At 47.1% G+C, this 18,240-nt stretch overlaps 1 protein-coding gene and 1 non-coding gene across 3 annotated transcripts in view; one reads left to right on the plus strand and one right to left on the minus strand.

The window, feature by feature from the left end:
- The window catches only part of LOC135904976 (uncharacterized), a 361,077-nt gene that overhangs the window by 131,071 nt on the left and 211,766 nt on the right, over window positions 1-18,240 (minus strand). The gene's annotated exons all lie outside the window — the stretch shown is intronic.
- On the plus strand, window positions 221-293 carry TRNAS-CGA (transfer RNA serine (anticodon CGA)). The gene has a single exon. It is a non-coding gene; the product is annotated as a tRNA-Ser (tRNA).

Below are 18,240 nucleotides of genomic sequence, written 5' to 3' on the forward strand. Positions count from 1 at the left end.
GAAGGAGGCATTAAGCGCACGCATCTTCGAAGCAAGCATGTAAGGAATCACTCTGAAAGCACGTGTGAAGAGACGAGACGCACAGCCAGCATGGCCGAACCAATAAAGCACAGACAAAAAGTAATTAACCCAAGAATAACAAGACAATGTATACAACGAGAAGAAAGGGGGTTAACCGAGGCGCCCGATTTTTATTAGAGGTGTTGGATGGGAAAAAGACGCCGCGGTAGCTCAATTGGTAGAGCATCGCACGCGAAATGCGAAGGTTGTGGGTTCGGTTCCCACCTGCGGCAAGTTGTTTTTTCATCCACTTTAATTTCAATTTATTTTTATTTATTTATTTTTTTATTTACAAATACTGCTGTCTCATATTGAGACATAGCAGGAGTGGGTGTGTACATCAAGATAACATACAATCAACATGTCACATGTAAACGAACTTCGTCCACAAAACGCTCAAATGGCAATTCTCGTAGATTAGTATGTAGCGTGTTCCACAATTCAATGGTTAATGGCAAGAAAGAAAATTTGAAGCTATCTATGCGAGCTCTAAAGGGAACAATATTCAATTTATCGTTACTTTATTTCATTTATTAAAGCACAAGTAATTTCCCCTATGTTGTCCTTGGTGTCAGTGTTTGTTGGCTTCTTCTGATAAGACAATGTGTAGAAATTCAACAGTTCGTACAATTCAGATGGCGTCCAGCTGCTGAGCCAGAGGTAACGGGTTCGATTTCCTGCTTCTACAGCCCTCTTCTATAAACGCTCGTGTGCCGGGACCTTGCACGATCTTCCAGGGACCTATACACCAGTATCAGGAACAGCAGCGTTTCTCATAGAGAGATTATGGCTTCGGGACGTGGAACTCTTTCTTTCTTTCTTGTTAATTTCTTCTTTCCCGAATGACTGATATGTAATCCCCTGTTCAATAACCGTTGACTCACACATACGTGGCAATGAGTTCGTTGCTTTTGAAAAAAAAAATGAAAGAAAAGACGCAATTAAGGCTTCTCGATGACAAAGTAAAATGAGTCGCAGCGACATCTCTAGGCTGGATTTGCTCATTCAACGACGCCTGAAAGCTAGGATGGCGAAAGCAATGACGTAGCTACACCGTACCAGGGAATCCGTCATCCCTTACTGTAGTAGAAATTTCACGCTTGCCGAATACAGAAGAATAAAATGCCCGAATAATCCTGGAGGAAAAAGAAACGACCTACGCCGATGCAGGGTTCCCGGGGGAATGATGCGTCACCTGTGCGCGTCGCCGGATGACGGAGACGGGAGATAAAAGCGCCGTCAAATTGCCCGGTACAAAATATGAAACGGGGCTAATAGCCAGAGATTGTCAAAACGAAGGGCAAAAAGAAAGAAAAAAAAACGAAGTGATCGAGACCACTCCGAAAAGAGTACAGCTCCATCCTCCGCTCATTCATTTTCATTGTCTTCGCGCCCACGTCTTCTTCCTTCCTTCTCCTTCTTTCCAGGGGCCAAAAAGCGTCGCTCGGCAACGAACGTAACCGTGCCAACCGGCGCAAGCACCGTAATGGTGTGAGCGCCAGAGCACACGACGCAGGCAGATAGGTATGACGGACACATTCCCAGAGGGTGAGCGGGCACACACGCCTCCTCCTCCTCCTTCTCCTGCTACGCTCTCGGCGATGGCGGAGCCAGCCGACTGGCTTGACGCGGCACAGCGCCGGTGTAGCGGGGAGAAACCAAAGAAAGAAAGACCAGAGAGCGGTCCATGGAATGGACGAAAGCAAAATTACTATACGACAAGGCACGGACAGCGGGGTGAGAGCGAAAAGAACATATACAACGGAAAGTGCGGGACACCGTATATAGTGCGGAAGGAAACACGTGTGGGAGGCCGAAGACAATCATGGAGAGTAGACGAGAGAGAGAAAAAAGGTACGAGAAAAAACAATAATAATAAAGCGGCCGAGGGGGCCGGGGAAGCTACCCGGACGAGTCAGGCCAAGCGCGCCGAGCCAGCCAGCCAGCCATACTCCCAGCCATCCACTACCGGCCGCGTAGGGACCAAAAGTTGAAAACCCGGGCAGGACTCGAGAAAATTACTCGGTTCCGTGACGAAAACCAATTTCGTGCGTTCCTTTGGCCGCCATTCGCCGCCGCGCTGCCTTCGCGACAGACGATTCTCTCCCCCCCCCCCCCCCCCTCTGCACCGTTCTCGTTTTTCCTTGCTTCCATTTAGGTTATCATTGTTTCAAACCTTTTGTTTGATTTCTTGTCGACTGGGCTTCCAGGGTAACGTATGTCTAGTTTTTTTTTTTTTTCTGTGGAGGTGGGTTTGCCCGAATTTATGACGTCCTTCACCCCTTTGCCGTCCCTCTTATTTAGCACCCCGTCCCCCCCACCTTCCCGCTGCCGTCCCGAAACTTCTCTACGGTGTGTTGACTTTGCGTTCGTCTTGACTCCAGTGCGCTGCCGATGCTAGCGCTGATGGTGATGATGCTTATTGGCATCACCTTTCACACGGGGCGGCGGCACATAGTCACCTGGCCTGCTCGATTTAATCAGGTTTTACTACATCCACCGCGACTCTAGCCTTTTCCCTATTTGTTGTCCCTCTTTACGTTCGTATTTAAAGCCTTATCACCATACTACTGCGATAGCACTGATACGGACACTCCAAGCCAAGTTTCGCCGTCGTCGTCATCGAGTCCCCATCGGCGTCGCCGTCGCCGTGAAGTTCTGTATATAGGTACATGCATGCTACGTGTCACGCCATGCTATACGACATTCGGCACACCAGTATGCGGGTTATATTTCCGCACCATTCTATCCTTGGAGTTGCTCGTACAAGGTCTTAAATGATTGACAAAATTATTCCCGAGCAATTGGAGAATAGCAGCGCACAAACAAATGTGATGCTACGAAACACCGGTAGCGCAAGCCTTTCGTCTTAAATTATTTCAGACTTAAATATTTAAAGGGCGAAACAATAACAGAGCTCAAACCTGAAAATGATGTGATTTCATTTCCAGAGCTGTGCACTGGCACCGGGACCGGCCCATGGAAATGTGAAACATACGCGATACGGAGTAGTGGCGATTAAATCGCTAAGAAAGATGGCTTTAATTAATAATCATAAATGAAATCGCTTGATGGTAGGACTCAAACAGTGCACCTCTAGCACAACAGCTCTTTTTTTACTTAGCTTACGTTTACTTCAATTCATACTGCTACTACAGATATACAAGTCTTACACTTCGTGCCAAATTCTAACATTTTGCTATCGCATTCATTCATTGATGATTTTGTACCGTTACCTACACTCGCAATGACTCCGGTTCTACTAATCACTTCTCTGTTTTTACACCAATACTAAAAACGTCGTTTGCTTATCCCGATTGCTCACCAATTAATCCTTCCGTATTTGAATCCCAACGCCTCCGGAAGGTGGACGTACCCCGACTTCTCCCGGCTAAGTGTCTACTGCTGCGGGTTCTTTCATTTCGGTTCCAGGAACCCTAAGGTCGCTTCGACGTTTTACCCTTTGCATTAGGCCTGACATCAGAGCCTCCTGGACAGCCTGGAGGGGGACAGTCATGATGTCACTACAGCGGGCCAATCGTGAGCCACTGAAAATAGACGAGGCACGTACGCTATACGTGCCATTGCTGGCATGCCGGTGCTATCTATCCGTCTACCCATCGGCTGTCAGCCCATAAGCGTGAGGCCACTGTACTGAGTTTGCAGATTTCTGTACTCGATCGGCCCGAAAGATAAGGAGACAAAGAGGAGGCCCAGGAAGTGCTCGTAGTACTGTTTCTTCGGAGTCAGCTTGTTCGTGCTGTAGGCGACACATATTACCTAAGGTGTGTCATACGGTGAGGCAAGCAAAAATACAGATAGAACGCGAAAAGAAAGAAGAAAGGGCGGCGCGTCAGCCGTTCAGCGACGTATCGAAGTGTACCGAACTAGAAAAGCAATTTAGGCGGGTTCGTTCATGTTGATGGATGGAAGGCAGCGCGCGCTTTGCACCACGTGTAATTAGTAAATCAACGCACGCGCATCCACCGAACTCGCACTGGCACCCGCTACTCGCTCACATTGGTGGTGCACGAATGTGCGCGAGTGGGCAAGCAAAAGGGATGCTGCGGCGACATTGTCCGTATCTGGCACTGGGCATAATCATCGGACCCGGTGCTCGCAGAAGCCTCTCACGCTAGGATTGTTCGCGAGGGAAAAAAGGAAAATCAATGCGGCACTCAGTTATCCCTACGCGGATAAGTGCGAAAGCATTGCGACCACGTGACTCGAGCGGCAACGTCAACAGAAGCGCCGCGACCTTACGTGACCAACAGTCACGTAAGTCACGTAAGTCACGTAAGAACCCACAATGCGAGGTCGTGGGTTCGAGTGCCTTGATAAACTTTACCTTAATTAAGCGTACCATAATTAAGTTCGCCTCAATTAACGCCAAAGATCGTGGGTTCGACTCGTAGCAAAAATGTCGTGAGATGGAGTGCCTTAGCTCTATCTTAAGTAACTGTGCATAAACACCAAACGGTCGTCGGTTCCGACTTCCACCAAGGATCGAGGGTTCTGTGACTTTGGTCACGCCAACGCCAACGCCCGATTTTCCGCCTCGGGAGCCATATAATGCTTTCGTATTAAAAAATCTGGCCAATCCTAACTGTTGACATATTAGCGAATGCGACCGGCCAAATGCAAAGACCAATTACGCACGATGAGCACCGTACATTTAGCCACAGGGTCATCATTTAGCCGCAGGGTAGAGAAATAATAATTATTGCGGTATGCGGTATACGCAGTACAGTATTCTTCCCCTGCACTGCACGCGAGCCGTATTTTGTTCAGACGAAATCATTAACAAGCCAATCCTGCTGTGCGCGATAGCTGCTGCACGGGCTGACGCGGCAGCCGAGTTATTCGATGCAAACACTGCCACGCCACGAGGCCACTGGGGACGCAGTGTAGGTGCAGTGGAGGAAGCACAATATGCTGTGCTGGTGAAGGTGTACGGCGACACCTTACACCGCCACCACGTGCGCATGAATCCTGCATGCGTCCCTTGGTGTGTTGACAACACAGCGGATCACTGCTCGTATTTTTAGGCGACTTTCCCGACGGGTGCTGCCATTTTTGTTTTGGTGCCCCGTAGCACTCTCCCGCGTCCCTATATAGAACACAATTTTATGTTTCGTTAAAATAGACGCACGCACGCACGCACGCACGCACGCACGCACGCACGCAGGCACGCACGCACGCACGCACGCACGCACGAACGAACGAACGAACGAACGAACGAACGAATCCCATAGCGTTGAAGAAGTGTGTTGTTACCATAGGCGTCAAAAGCGAGTACATACCGCACTGGTGGCGTAGTGGCTTTGGCACTGCGCCGCTAGGCGCACAGTCGCGGGATCAAATCTGAGCCGAGCCCGCCGCGTTTTTATGGTGGCGAAATGCTTACAGCAACAACAACAACAACAACAACAACAACAACAACAACAACAACAACAATAATAATAATAATAATAATAATAATAATAATAATAATAATAATAATAACAATGCCCGTGCATTACGCATTTGGTACGCGTTAAAGAACCCAGGTGGTCAAAACTAATCCGGAATCCCCGACTACGTCGATCGTGCCTCATAATCGCATACGTGATTTCGGCACGTCAAACCCCAGAATTTTATTTAATTTATGAAATGATACCGATATATCCAACGGATGCCAGAGCACATAACTCACGTCGACACATGATAAAAAGACAGGGAGCGAGAGAAAAATAAACAAGGAATCCATTCATCTATTGCACGAGTCTATACGCGTGTTATACATTATCTGGCTCAAGACATGAACGTAAACGCCACATTGCGAAGGAGAACGGGGGTGCCGATCGGTTCTTTTATTTCTCTTTTTTCCACTCTTTCTTAAAACCCGAACCGACGGAGCGAGCAGCATGCACGTCCCTATACAGCGCACACAATTGCGATGGGCCCAGATTGAGTAACGAGGGGGCGAAGAAGGCCGCTGAAAGATGGCGGTGCTCTCGTGCATACGAGAACGGGGTGTCTGGTGACAGGCAGCTGACACGAAGGCGTCTCCATCAATGCGCGCTTATACGATTTATTTCTCTCTCTCTCTCCTTTTTTCTTCACCGCCTGATGTCTCAACTCCAGCGTCGAAGCGCGCCGAGCGCCGATACTCGGCGCCGGCACGACTGCGTTCTCTCGCTCACCGCCGTTGTTTAAACGAAACGACCCGCGTCCTGATGTGGGCGCGTCCTTGGAGTCTTCTGTTCTCGTCGGCTCGGCCGACGAACCGTACGCCGTTAAGGGCGACCTTGAAAGGCAATCTCTTTTCGGTGCCCGACGTGTAAGCTGTCAAAAACACGTCGCGTATATGTATACCACGATGTGTAAAACTGAGCGGCCATGCAAAACATCTGCCAGCTTCGCGTCGTCAAAGCCATTCGTGGTGGTATCTCGAGTTCGCGCTTCTTGTCGCGCCGTGAGATGATGGTGACGAAATTTGGTCAGCCGGGCTCGCTTCGCGATCGTGATATACTTAAACAAAGGGAGATTGAACGGCGTTTGCATTTGTTTCGAAGGGAAACGACTGGTTGCCACCAAAGAACGCGAAGACCAAAGTGCTCCAGTTTTTAGGTTTCACGGCCCAGGACCAGCGCGAATACGTAAGTGTGACGAACGTCACAATCTTCCTAAGTATTTTTGCGTCTTTGGGTCGTTTCGCACGCAGAAAATGTCATCAAAGCTAAGTTCACTACGTGGTTACGTTACAGAAAATGTCATCAAAGCTAAGTTCACTACGTGGTTACGTTAGAATTATCGTAAACCTCGTGGTACACGACATATAATTGAACAATTTCCACGAGGTGCTGTCGAAATTCGCGACCACCGCGAGGAGCTGGCGCGGGAAGCTTCCAGTTAACGGCGCTACGGGCCCTTCGCTTTCGCATCTTTTCAGGCCTTTGCAAGCTACCGCTCAGGGAGGGTGAAGCTGTTACATATCATTTTGTTGAAATTATTTTTTTCAAGGCGAAAGCTTTAAGTGGCTCCTACTCCCGATGGTCTTAAAAACGGCGTCGTCCGTTAAAATAGTGCAAAAACCATCATAGCAATGGGTCATATCCCCCCCCCCCCCTAAGCAGGCAAATAATTCAATGGCTCATCCCTCTCGTAATGCAGAGGATACAGGCACTCATCAAAGTGATGCGTACAGTGCGTACATTAATTGAAATCACGCATAGAAAGTACAGAAATGCGGCGTCTATCGAATGGTTAAAAAACACGTGACCTTCTCAGTGGCTCACACCCCCGTAAGCAAGCCAAAAATGCAGTGGGTCATACCCCCGCAAGGCTGAGGCTACAAGCGCTCAGCATAGTGAAGCGAGCAGTGAGTACATTCATTGAAATCACCCATACAACACACAGAATCGCGCACGTTTGAATCCCCTGCCGAGAGGACGCAACGTGAAGTCGAAGAAGAAAACGTCGTCGGCGCGAGTCTGCCCCGCTATATGAGCGTGCGAAGCAGGAGCCAAGCGTCCGAAACGAGCCGAAAGAAGCCGAACTGCGAAAGCAGCAACGCGACGGATGCGAGACGGTGCATTACCGAGCGTGCGGGAGGCTTTCGCCGTCACGTGCTACAGAAATGCAACATGCTGCCGAATCCATTTTTTTTTTCGATTAAGCTTTAGCTTTGCGTTCATCTTCAGTGCGTCTTTCATCTATAAACTACGCGGCATAAATTACCTATAGGTGTCGCTCGATTATTTTTCCCTGTACGCGTCGATTCGGCTCACGCTTTCTGAGTTGCGGAAACATACGTGGAGGGACGAAAACCAGTTACATTCGTTTCAGCTCAAGCTTTCTGTTTAGGAATAAGCGGCGTATAGAAACCAAAACGAAGACAGCAAAACCGATAATGGGTTCTCTGTCTGAGATAAGGGTCACAAATTAAGAATTGTCAGGCTTCTGAGGTAGAGGACAAACGCAAGCAGGTCAATCGTGGAGACAGCTTATCAAGATCGACAGGCAGGAACTTTCCGTCTTTATAGCGGAGGGAGTGACGGAACGTTTACAAGGAGAGCAACGGCATCAGGGCACGACGAAATATCTCGAAACGGTTCTTGCCTGAGCCCTCATGAGAGTTAAAACCAGTAGCTGAAAGAAACGAAGTTGGAAGTGTCCCACCATATAAATATTAAAAAAAAAGAACGATGCGGTTTGTTTACTGTCCGTCATCATCATCATTACCATCAACACCCTTTACTGAACTCTTTTCACGGTGTTACATATGCTGGGAGCACGTGCTAAAAAGTAGGTTTACTGCCACAATACCTTGTAGTAAGTACTGTGGAAGTCACAAGAAGGATTGGATTAGAGTACGAAACATAAGCTCGCACAAAAATACGTATGGCAAAACACTTGCCTAAGAAATGATACCAAAGCGATGCAAAATTGAACAGGTGAAATGGATGCTAACCGTTTAAAACTACGACGGTTCGTGCTTATTGACGATGAATTCGTCTTGATAGACGATGAATGGAACGGACTGGCTGAAAGTGTTAGTTCGGTCGACTGCAACGAAAATTCACTTTGACAAAACATTTCATAAATGTGTAGTATACACCGCTGACGCAACCTCGGTCAAGTCGCAGAGCTGCTACTTGCATAGGTTTCTAGTTAGCAGCCTTTAAACAGCACCTAAGCAGACGATGCGTGCACCTGGTGATTGTCGGTATGGCATAAGTCCCAGCACTTCGCCTCCGAGATTTGTGTTGAGCGCACCGCGAGTGCCATTTGCGGGCGCCGCCTTATCTCGAAGGCCACGACGAAGAGCCACGCGCTCTAGGTCATGCGTCACTTCCGGCGAGCGGTAATCATGGCGTTTTTTGTTTTTTTCAGTTGTGGTATGAAATACAGCTATTAGTTTTGACAGCTTTTCGTGACGCTTCCACTCGTATTTCAAACGTCAAGTTTTGCGAGGAGGCTGCTCTATATCTAAACTATCTTGAACTACGCGTTGTACGCAGTGAAAAATTTTGTTGTATTTCAGTTGGCCTGTAGGCGCTGAACACTCAAGCGTTGGCACGACACACAGAGTGGGAGTGCAGGCACCGTGCTAGCTTTGAACACTTGACCAATCTCTCTTGCCCCATCTCCATTTCGCTCCCCCATTCCTCTCTCGTCGTGCATAGGATAACGAATTGAACTAAATTTACTTAGCCTCCCTGCTCTTCCCTACTCGCATTTACCCCTGCCGTTCTCTCATCGTTCACATGACGGAACACCGCGCCGTGAAGTGGAAGTGAACTTGCGACTGCAGCAGGGGTCAGCCAGGACGCGCGCACGTTCGCGTGGCCGCACTCCTCATCAGCTGACGTCACTGCGACTGAGGTCACTCTCGCTGTCGCTCGAGAGACGCCGGCAGCCAGCGTAGCTCTTCACGACGGGCAAACCGCGGCAAGATGGCTCAAGGACTTCGGACGGAACAGCGCCAGCGTTGCACCGACTGCGACCGGCTGTCCCCCTCCGAGTCACCACTTTGGCAGTCCCGTTAGCCATTCGCGCTTATATTCCACCACCCACTCGCCCCCTCTTTGTTCCAACCATTCTACGCATTTCAGCGTGCTCCCGAACAAACAGTGCGCGGTCATAGGGGTTCGTGGCTTCCATTGTTCGTAGCGCCCCTAGCCGACGTTACGTGCTTACCCTCGTGATTCTTTCAACAGAATTAGTCGCTGCATTTCTTATCCTTTTCTGCCTCGCTGCAAGCACTTTATCAATAAAAAAAACGTCGAAGCTTTTTTTGCGCTTGCTGTCGCAGAGCTGCAGTAATTTTTTTTTTCTGCATTATTTCGTCCTCTCTTTCTCTGACGTCTCCATCGTGGTGACAGCAGCCGTCGTGCCTGCCAAGCGCGAGTCAACAGTTGTACAGGGATTAAAACGGAAGGCAAAACGGCGAGGGCTAGGGAGAGGGTTTCAAGATGGGCGGCGGCACTCAAACCGCGAGACAAGGCGACAGAAGAAGAAAGACTGCCGTCGCAAGAAAGGCATCAATTCTTCAACGCTTTTCTCTCCTGGAGAGTTTAAATGAGAAAACTAAAACCACGCAGTGCCGCTGTCATCGTTTGTGTCCTGACGTCTCGTCGCTTCCTTTTCTTTTCTTTCTTTTTTTAACGTTCTTTTTCTCTTTTTTTTCTTTCTTGCGATCACGTTTTCTCTTTTTTCTCTCTCACTTTTCCACACTTTGTTCCATTCGTTGTTAGCGCAAAAAGACAGATGAAGACGCAGGCGCGAGCGTTTCTGAGTCTCGAAAGGAACAAAGAAAGCACGCCCATTGGTTAATGAGAGGGCGCACGCATACGTCTTCGTTAGCTGCGAGCGGGACTCGGTGGGACGGCCGACTCCCAAGCAGACGACACGGCCGGGAGCGCTCGAGCAGACGACAAAGCACGGGTGCGAAGGAGAAACAAAAATTTCGATGAAAAAGAAAGAAATCGTCTGCTACTTCGTACCCGTACTCGCATTGAAAACGTCCCTTTCTATTCCGTGCTTCGGCGATCTCGGGAGCGCATAACGCTCGCTTTTCTTGCACAATCGGCTGGAAACATAAATCGCTTCGCGGCGTTATTATTTCATCCCACGGTCGTCGTTTATCCGGGCTTCCGGGTGGGGGGAGGCGGCGAAGGTCTCCTTTACATATCATGGGGCGCGTAATGAAATTGGTGCCACGGCATCTAGCGCGCTATGGTTTATTTATCACGGAATCGGGGCTTCGCTTTCCTTAGTTTGGCGTGCTATTTCTTCTTATCTCGTTTCCTCTATCTGGGCGCTCTCTTCTCGGCGTCGCCCGCGATAAGTCAACGTTGCCCGAAGCGCTGGAGCGTCTGTCTCTCTCTGCGCCGAGACGGCGCGGCCGGAGAAGCGCGCTAATCGCGTTAAGCGCTGCACTACGCTCCAGACTCCGCTGCCACCGCGAGGCGGCGCTGAGGAGCGTTCTCCGAGCAAAGTGTACTGAATGTTTGAAGCGAACCGCAAACACACCCGAGTCGAGTCGACAGTGCTCGCGGCCCACGGCACATAATGTATGCGCACACGCATGCACGCAGGCTGCGTGCGGCTTCAAATGTTTGCGCCCCGCGAATTCTTGCCACTTGAGAGAGGCTCGGTTCTCGAGCGCGCTTTAAGAGACTCCTCTTAGGCGAGTGGGTTTGTTTCTTTCGTTCACGAAATAAGCAAGCAAGCGGAGTCTGTACGGAAGACTCATTAGCTTCAGCTTGGGAAAAAAAAAAAAAGAACAAGTTTTTACGAAGGTTGCACCGGCGCCTGGTGGGTCTCGTAGCCGCCGCCTGGGTCTGGAGAGGGGCGTCAAATGATTACTGCAACTGCGAGCTCGGCGCTTGAAGCTGGGCGGGCCATTAATAATAATAAAAAAAAAGCCACGCAGACTTCTTCTCTTAAAAGGACACTAAACGAAAACAATGATCCAGCTTACCCTGAGAAGATGTTCTCTTAAAATTCGATTTTCGTTAATTTTGCGTTAGTTCGTTGATGATTAGAAGAGGAAATGAAGGTGAAAGTTAAATTCGATCAATTTTGTGCCGTAACCTCAGCGTTGGCCCGTTAGTATGACGTTGCAAGTTTTAAGGTTTCCCCTATCTGAGGGGTTGTTGTGGACCAGTAAATGTTCTTGAAGCTTCCGAAGTTGACGCTTTGTTTGTTGTTTCTTTAAAATACAATGTAGTCCATTCGTGAAGATAAAAAATTAATTAAGCAATCAGAATACGTGGCGTCACGGCAGCATGGCGCTGGAACTTCAAGTCGGCTTCGCCACACGTCCTTTCTGGGGCACTCTCGGACGGTATGTGACTCCACATTGCACATGGGTAATTCGCTAATACAGCTGACATTATTTTACTCCTCAGTGCCCATTTAAACCCTACACTGTAGTCTAAAAAACGAGTAAGTTGGCTTTCTTGCAAACCGGTGGTAGCAGACGCACGAACGACACGGCAGCAATTACCACGAGAACCAAGGTCCAAGCATGTTTGCAAAGGCTGAAAAGAAGTGATTGTCTCTGTGCTATTACAGTGTTATACGCAATGCGTAAAGAACGACGCGGAAGCTGAAGTCTCGAGCGTCGTCGCAACCGTGACCACTCGCATCTACGTAATGCGCACACATGCACCCCAGGAAAGCCACCTTGCCGTTTTACACGGGATAGTCTTTTGTTTATTTAAATAGCAACATTAATGTTATATCGAGAAAACTCACGGCCTTCGAGTTTGTCACAAATAGCGCACGCGCGCGCGAGAGAGAGAGAGACAGAGAGAGAGAGAGATCTTTCTTTCTTTCTTTCTTTCTTTCTTTCTTTCTTTCTTTCTTTCTTTCTTTCTTTCCTTCTTTCTTTCTTTCTTTCTTTCTTTCTTTCTTTTTATACACCTCACTTTCTCTTTCTCCCTTCGCATCTGCTTTATTTTCTCCATGCCCGCCCGCAGGCAGCTGTCGAGATGTCAAACCCAAGGTTACGAGGTCACAATGCAGTCAAAGGACATTCCATCTTTTCTGTTTCGTTTTCTGGAAAACAAATAACCAAGCTTACTCCATACCACTATCTCGCTTCCTTACACCAATAAGTTCCAAAATGTTCGCGAATATTTCGCCGTCTCAGAATTCCTTCTGCAAGCATGCACGCGCAAAACGAGATAAAAAAATTTGCCCCTGTTCATGCGTAATACAGGCATAGAAATACAGCGCTCAGCCTGATCTCTGCTTCCCGTAGATAGCCGGCGGGTTTCGCACAGCAGCAAGCTGTAATAAAAAAATAAAAAAAAACGCATTCCGTTCTGTCGGAGGAAACACCCAATCAGTGGACCGCAGTCAAAACGCGCGAACGAGGCGCAAGAAATTACAGCGGCTAATCGCTGGTATTTTCAATACCGGCGCCTCATCATCGCCGCCCCCTTCGAGTGGCTGCTGCACTGCGAAACGCTCGTTCGCCGCGAAGACGTATGCGTGCATATAACCCCGCACGCACCGTTCCGGAAACTTTGCCGCCAGGCTATAAGAGACAAAAAAAAAAAAATGTTTCCCGCAGGAGCCCACCGAAAGAGATCGCCATTTCCTAGGCGCTTCCAACTCGACGACTTTCTTTGTGTTTTTTTTCTTCTTTCTTTTACTTGGCGAACCCAAATTTCGAACGCCGCGTTTCCTTCCGCCCTGCGCATCAACGGCCCGTCGCTACCCGTCTGTCTTTCTTCTTATACTCGGTCTTAAACTCGTCCTTTTTTTCTTTTTATTTCGACTTTCTTTTCCACACGGCGCGAGTGTGTCGTCTGCGAGCTATATGATGACCACCAAGATTCCTTCCTTTGACGTCACTTCTGTCCGCTTCTCCGTACATTCTTATTTTTTTTTACACCGTCTGCTTCGCCATTCTATCGTCTGCTCGCATTCTTTTCGTACCTCGGGGGGCGTCTTCTGCTCGCGAGTGCAGACGCCCACCGCCACCGTCACCTCGACTATGGTCGCAGCCGTGCGCAAACGTCGTCCCCTCTATACGAAGTGCGAGCAATTCTGATAAGAAAGGAGTTCGGGCTGGCCATCGCATTCCTTTCAATGGCGACCATATTCACATATATTCATACGCTTCATTGACTTTTCATCTTTTCTACCTCGTTTCTAAATTCGCCGACCTCCTTCGCTTTCGGCCGCCCCGCCGAACATCGGTGTATTGGGCGAAGAAATATTGCGTCGAAATGCGCAGCTATTATCGAACATAGTTATTATCATTTACTAGGCGCAACCACTGTATTCGAACATCCTACCCAGGTTATTCCATGCAACTATTGTTCGAAGAATGAAGAAGTTAGCATAATGGCCTGAGCGACAAGGTATGCGTTTTACCTTGAAGATATTGTCTGTGCGTGGAAGGAAGGCTGTCGGTGGTTCGAAGATCCAGTGAAGGTATGGATGATGATAAAGTTTGCGCAGCAGCGAAAGGCGGGCAATTCTGCAGCGATTATATAAGTCGCCAAGCTCAGCGCGAGATTTTAGTGCTAGACTGCAAGTGTAGGGTGAATAATCACAAAATATGAAACGAACCGCGGGCATTTGTAGCGATTCGATGTGTTGGCTGATATAGGTTTGGCAAGGATCCCAGATAACTGATGGATACTCGATTTTTGGGCGTAATAATGTGAGGTATGCTAGTCTACGTAGTTTAGATGCAGCATGCTTAAGGTTGCATTTAAGGAGGCGTAATAAGCATTTAGCTGATGCCAACGTAAGTCCGATATGATGATGCCACGTTAGCTCAGACTGTAAGTGAACGCCAAGGTACTTATAAGTTGTAAGTTCAATTATGTTGTCATTTATTACGTAGGATTTTCGAATACGGTGGTTGCACCTAGCAAATAATAATAACTTCGTTTTAGCTGTATTAAGAGTCATCAACGATGTTGAACATCGGGTATTAATTGCATTAAGATCGATTTCAAGAGTATCTTTGTGAATGTCACATGAAATTAATGGACATATTAAGCAGTCATCGGCGAAAAGTCTGATTTGAGAAGGCACACAGTTAGGTAACTCATTTCCATATAGATTAAGAAAAGTAAGGGGTCAAGAACGCTGCCGTGAGGAACACCAAAGTTTACTTTGGTAGAAAAGGAGTTGCTGTTGCTAACAGATGTGCGTTGTACTCTGGATGAGAGGAAATCCTTAATCCATCCAATAACGGTTGGGTGTATGCTAAAGTTCGTTAGCTTCAGTATTAGTCTATGGTGAACAACGCGATCGAGACGTTTTAACAAATCTAGGAAGATAGCATTAACCTGAAATCCTAGGTCTAGGTATGAATGTAAGTCATGTAAGAAGCCGCCTAACTGTCTGTCGCATGAGTATAACCCCGGCGAAAGCCATGTTGGTAATCAAAGGTAATTTTGTGGTTTCAGCTAAGTAGTTATTGATCGTAGTATACTAAACGTGCTCAAGTAATTTACAAATAGTACTAGTTAAGGAGATGCGGCGGTAGTTTAATGGGTGACTTCGGTCTCCGGACTTCCAGTCGTACGGAATAGTACTAGTTGGTAAAGACTGCCAGAACAGTGCACACAATAGAGGTGAGGAATTAGGTGACTTTTTTTTTTACACTTTGTTATTAATTGCAGTGTGACCACATGCTGAGGAAATCTTACGTTAATTTAGTAAAGAAGAAATTCCTGCTTCACTAACAATTATTTCTGGCATTGATACGTTGATGAGCTTGTCAAGGGATTGTGACGATGTGGCGTCTTCTTGCGTAAATACAGGTTAATATGTTCTATTCTGTAAATCCGCACATTCCCAGTGGTGGACCATATTACCGTGCTCGTTAATGAGCGTTATATCGGTATAGCTCTTCGGGTTTGTTACGCGCAAAAGAAAAGAGAAAACGCTGAGGACTGTTAGTGAGCCTATAAGATAAGTTACAAGCAAAGAAATGTCATTTAGATGGTTTTAGCAGTGCTTGATATTGCCTATTGCAGATATTATAACGGTGCTAGGAATCTGAGAGGCGTTCCATATCGGTTTCACAATATAAACGCATTTTTTTCTTATTATTAGGGCGCTCAAGCTTTACGTAAAACCACAGTGCCTTCGGAGTGCAGGTGATTTTTGTTAGAGGGACGAATCGATGAATTAGTTCAGTAACGGTGATTTTAAACTCAACCCAGTTGTGTTCAATGGTTTGAGATTGGCCTTTATTGGTGAATTATAAAGAAGAACACATAGCTCGGAGTTTATGCTGTGAAAATCCGCTCGATTGTAACATCGTCTGTACTTATCATAGCACGGGCGTCTTGGAAGGGTAACTGCAAGACTATCTGTAACAATATCACAATCAGATAGCCCATCTTGACAAATTAAGCCGAAGCACACGTCAGGATCACTGGCTAATACTAGATCTAAAATATTAGCGGACGTAGCCGCGTGGTACACGTGATAAGCTGAGTTAAAGAAAAGTCGAGACATGACTGAAGAAAACTGTGGGCCTCGGCAGGCAGTTTGTTGTTGATAGGTTAGCCCAAACAATGTCGAGGAAATTAAAATCACCGAAAATTAGTCTGCAGGTTTAGGAAAGCGAATAGTAGTGATTTCGAGGAACCGTCGGAATTTACGAGAAAACGTATTGTTCATGTCAGGAGGTCGATAAAAAGCACCAATGATTATAAGGCCTGCCTTATGTTTGATTGAAACCTACACACACTCTAAAGAAGTGTCGAGGTGAATACGTGCGGCGAAAAGATGTATTTTTCTTTTTGCACTGCTACCAAAACTCCACCACCTGTCCGATTTTTCCAGTCACACAGAAAATAGTTCAATGAAGCCCAGCTTTCCAGAATGCAGGTATCGGTCGCAGCATCGGTAAGCCATGTTTCAGTTAGTATCGCTATCGATGCTGAACGTGAGTGAACGGTAGATGATAGCGGTACTGTTTTAGAAAGGACACTTCTTACGTTCGTGTACAACAATGTAATGTGGCCTTGGGCGTCATTCTTCCTCGATATCGGTACAGTGGATGGCCAGTTAGCGTGATTAGACGTCACTTGTCATTCTGTAGCTTGTTTAGACCCTCGCGTCGCACATTTCTGATCGCTATCTCACAGATAAGCCTCATTATTAATAAACAAGTTGTTCAACACGACTCGCACACGATCTCCTTCCTTTCGTATTGTTTCGGACAACAGCAGAAGGTGGCGTCGTTTATTTGCCACGGTTTCAGAATAGTCATGGGATATGCTAAACGATTTATCTTTTAGTTTGTAACCATAGCTAGGTATTGCCTCAACTTCTTTGTCGTTAGAAGTCGTTCCAAGAGTCCATCGCTTCTTATCGCTAGAAAACTGACCTCACCTGTACGCTCTTGCTATTGAGGACACTGTCATAGCAAGGTGTTCATCGCGAAATTCCTGAAGCAGGCGAACAGCAGTTTACCATCTCTCATTCTGTTCAGACTCAGAAAGCCCATAAAATAGCAAATTGCACCTGCGGGAGCGGTTCTCTAAATCGTCGACTTCGAAAAAAAATTTTTAAATTACAAACAGGCTTCATGTAAAAACGTAGAGTACCTGCCCTTCACTTCGGAAGCAAAGCCGAGCCCCCAGCTGGAGTCCACTAACAACTTAATGAAATTGCCCTGCTAATGTAAAAGCTAGGCTCATTGTACAATAAATAATTGTTTCAAGCTAAAATATTACCTTTAGCTGAGAGTGATATCAGGATAGCCCATAAAATTTACCAGAGGCGTTCAGGATTCATTCTAAAACCAGTGACGCAAAGGCAGCTCTGTACGGAGAAAATTGCCGTTTTCAGCACGCACTACCGCGTGATGTAAAGAAAATGAGCGAACTTAATTGACTGGAACATCCATGAAAATTGAACTTGACTTGTAGAGCGTACATATATTTTTCTTTCTATTATTCTTAGGTTGTCAGACACTACAGTGTAGGTAATATTAAGACCCTTAGAGGGCACCTGATCACGATGTGTTAAAAATTTTGGTTGTGCATTAGCAATTACAAAGTGGCCTACAGAGAGCGTTCGTCAGAAAAAAAGAATTCGTCAAAAAAAACGAAAAAGAAAAGCGCCTATGGAATATTGCGTGGCCAATTTTTCGAGCCCATCATTAATGAGCAAAGTTCCGAGGAACCTAGACTCTAATGTAGAAACCGTTGCAAGAATTCAGGGGCACCGCGCCAGTTGACGCCGTAAGTATGCACTCTAAAAGAAGATTGCACCCTTCTGGTGCTTTGTCTTTCCTCAAGAAAAATATTAATGTATCTTGCGTGCCTTTGCTTTATTTAACGCGGCGCGTCCGGTACTTCCAGGTAGCGAACGACATACGCGTTATCAGCGTGACACAGTATTCTCCACAGGAAAGTACGGGAAAGTAGTCAGCGGAGGCTTTTCATGGCTACTATTACTGTGAGACTGCACTGAACTGCTAACACACACACACACACACACCGTAACACTCCCAGGGTTAGTTTTATGGACAGACAATTAGTCTCAGTAGCTCAATTGGTAAGAGCATCGCATGCGTAATGCGAAGACGTGGGCTCGAATCCCACCTGCGACCATTAGTGTTTTCAAGCAGACTCATTCCCATTTATTTACCAATTCCTTAATTAAACTAGTACGCACAAGTAATTTCCCCTATGC

This window comes from Dermacentor albipictus, chromosome 6, assembly GCF_038994185.2.
Source record: "Dermacentor albipictus isolate Rhodes 1998 colony chromosome 6, USDA_Dalb.pri_finalv2, whole genome shotgun sequence".
Lineage (NCBI taxonomy): Eukaryota > Metazoa > Arthropoda > Arachnida > Ixodida > Ixodidae > Dermacentor > Dermacentor albipictus.